The sequence below is a fragment of the Mauremys reevesii genome, linkage group 12, assembly GCF_016161935.1.
Source record: "Mauremys reevesii isolate NIE-2019 linkage group 12, ASM1616193v1, whole genome shotgun sequence".
Lineage (NCBI taxonomy): Eukaryota > Metazoa > Chordata > Testudines > Geoemydidae > Mauremys > Mauremys reevesii.
Window position 1 is genome coordinate 23,102,837 of NC_052634.1, and position 2,805 is coordinate 23,105,641.

At 48.8% G+C, this 2,805-nt stretch overlaps 1 non-coding gene across 1 annotated transcript; it reads right to left on the reverse strand.

Annotated features, from left to right (window-relative positions):
• Positions 1 to 2,395: 2,395 nt before the first annotated feature.
• Positions 2,396 to 2,468, reverse strand: TRNAR-CCU. The gene has a single exon. It is a non-coding gene; the product is annotated as a tRNA-Arg (tRNA).
• Positions 2,469 to 2,805: the final 337 nt, after the last annotated feature.

Below are 2,805 nucleotides of genomic sequence, written 5' to 3' on the forward strand. Positions count from 1 at the left end.
GTTATGAATCCTGATTGTGGTGTTTTCCCAAGTTAATACAAGGTGATTTTCCTCCTTTTTCTTAAAGTTTCTTTTCTACACTCAGTGGTTGTGAGTGGGAAAGTATCGCCTCTTAGAGGCACCCAGTGGCCAGGTTAGTTTCCCCAGGTTATTGGGTGGGGGCTTAAGCAGACTGTGTGTTGTGTTGTTGAAGAGGAGCCCCAAGCACCCAAACAGGGAATTGTAACTTCAACCTTCAGAGTAAGAGCCAGAGGTGCTGCCAGCTGACCTAGCCAGGCCGCCTAAACGTATTAACCCCTTTCACCGCAAGAGCAAACACACCGGGTACTTCTGTGCTTCTCAGCAGCTGGGAAAAAGCCTCTTGGGGGAAATATCTCCTGCTCCACCGCCAAAAGGAGCCCCTTGAGTGGGAACGGTCAGAGGGCTGGCCCTGCTTTCCTACCGCCTTGTGATGCTGGCCGCAGAACGAATGCTGGTCTGTGAGTGGCCTTCAGCGGGGGTTTGGCATGCCAGGAGCCATATCTGCCTTCTCTCAATGGGTCAATTGTACAGCTGATGTTCCTTAATGACCCATCAAACAGGCTAGACAGAACTGACACCAACTTGTCTGGGGTGTTCCCCGGAAGCAGAGCACAAGTTTGAAATACGAGCAGCATACAGCCAATATTCATAAAGTCAGCTACAAAAATGATACACGTCTAGAGATAGCATCATTAGAATCAGCCAATCAGAACCTCGCCGTAGACCCCTTACACAACAACCTTTCTACAATATTGGCTGCAAATATAGAACAGTGGTCGCAACAGTGATCTGTACAGTTACAGATTATGTCAATAACGTCACAGGAGGTGACACGGCATCAGTGAGACTGATACTGGAATACTGCCTCCAGTTTTGGTGTCCTCATTTGAAAAAGATGTTGTGAAATTGGAGCTGGGGCAGCAAAGAGCCACCAAATGTTCTGAGGGCTGGAGAAAAATGCCTTCTAGTGAGCTATTGAATGAGCTCAACCTGTTTAGCTTATCAAAAGAAGATTGGCAGGTGACATCAATGAAGTGTTGAAGTGCCTTAACGGAGAGAAAATATTGGGTATTAAAGGGCTCTTTAATCCAGCAGAGAAAGGCATAACAAGAGCAAATGGCTGGAAGGTGAAAAGAGACAAATTCATATTACATCTAAGGCACAAATATTCAACAGCGAGCATGATTCACCACAGGAACAAGCTACCAAGGAAAGTGGTGGATTTGCCATCTCCTGATGTCATTTAATGAAGGCTAGATGCCTTTCTGGAAGCCGGCTTGTGTCATACAGGAGGCCGGTGATATGCAGGGGGTCAGATTAGATGTTCTAATCGTCTCTTCTGGCCATAAAGTCGACTAATTTCTGAATAACTGAGTGTAGCATTGGGAGCAGCGTCTGATGTTTTCCTGTCTAGCCGGCTTGCTTCCTAGAACGAACGCTCCTTGAGTGGGGTGATCCACAGGGAGTAGCTCAAACCTCCAAAGTGCCTGGCCAGGGGCAGGACATTAGCACAGCAAGGGAGGGGTGTGGCAGTGACATCACAAAGGCCTTTTGCAGGACCTCAGACTATTGGTCAACGGTGGTGGGGAGGTGGTGACCTCACAGAGAGATGCTGACATCAGCCAGGCAGGACAGCCCTCCACCACCATGTGCAGTGAGTAGGGACACAGTGAAGCACATGCCGCACTTGCTGGCTCAGCCTTGTGCATGGTGGGGTGGCCACCTCCCTGTTGATGAGACCTGGTCCCACCGTCTCCATGGAGCTCCAGGCTGCCCTGCTGCCATCCCTGTCTGTGTTGTCTTCTCTAGCAGTTGACTGGAAGGTGAGCATTGGCTGCATGCCATGTAGCCATGTTGTCTCCAAGGGCGAAAGCAGGAGGAATGGTACCTTCATAGCCCACCCAATATTCCATATCATAGTTAAGGAAAATATTTCTCAATGACCTCTCAGTAAAAGATCAGAAGCAGCCAGTGTCCGCATCAGTCTACGAGCATTGGTATTTTCTTGAAATTTGTCAGACCAACCTAACTAACACCTAACACACATTTGAAGTTCTTCTTTTCACACTGTTGCTCATTCTCAGGTTTTGCTTTGTCTCCAGACAGATCCATTCTCTTTCAGGACAGCCTTGCTCTTTCTGTCTGTTTCACTCGCTGAGGTGTCGGAGTAAACACTCCTTCCTTCTATTCTCAGACAAACACTAGTATTAACTGTTTGCTACTGATGGGTCTAGACAGCATTTGTCAAGTGGAAGATACCGTTTCTGGGGGATTGCTCCCAAGATCCAGTACTTTGGGTTCAAACGTCTCCCAGCTTCCTTGGTGAAAATAGCACCAAGGCTTCTTTGCAATGTACAAGAAGAAAGGAGTTTTTCACCCCAGATGGGACTTGAATCCACAATCTCTGGCTTAGGAAGCCAACGCCTTATCCATTAGGCCACTGGGGCCCTGAAAACCAGTGGAAAGAGGGATGGAAATTCCCTCTCAGGATTGCACATTCCTCACATTCAATCAGAAGTCAAATACACCAATTAATCGCCTTACAGAAACGTCTGCATCCCCTGGCAGTGAGGCAACTGGGCAGGTCGCTGACAGAGCTGAGCACCACCTTTCTGCCAGCCATCTTTAGAGAAGAACCCCACCGTAGAGTCACCCCTCCCTCCTTCAGCACCTCCACGTCTGTGGCTCTGAGCAGCAGTAGGATGATTAGCGGGTGAATCCGGGGCTGGAAGGGGGGTAAGGTCGGCCTGTAAGAAGTAACCAGATGGGGCAGACCCAGGGGGA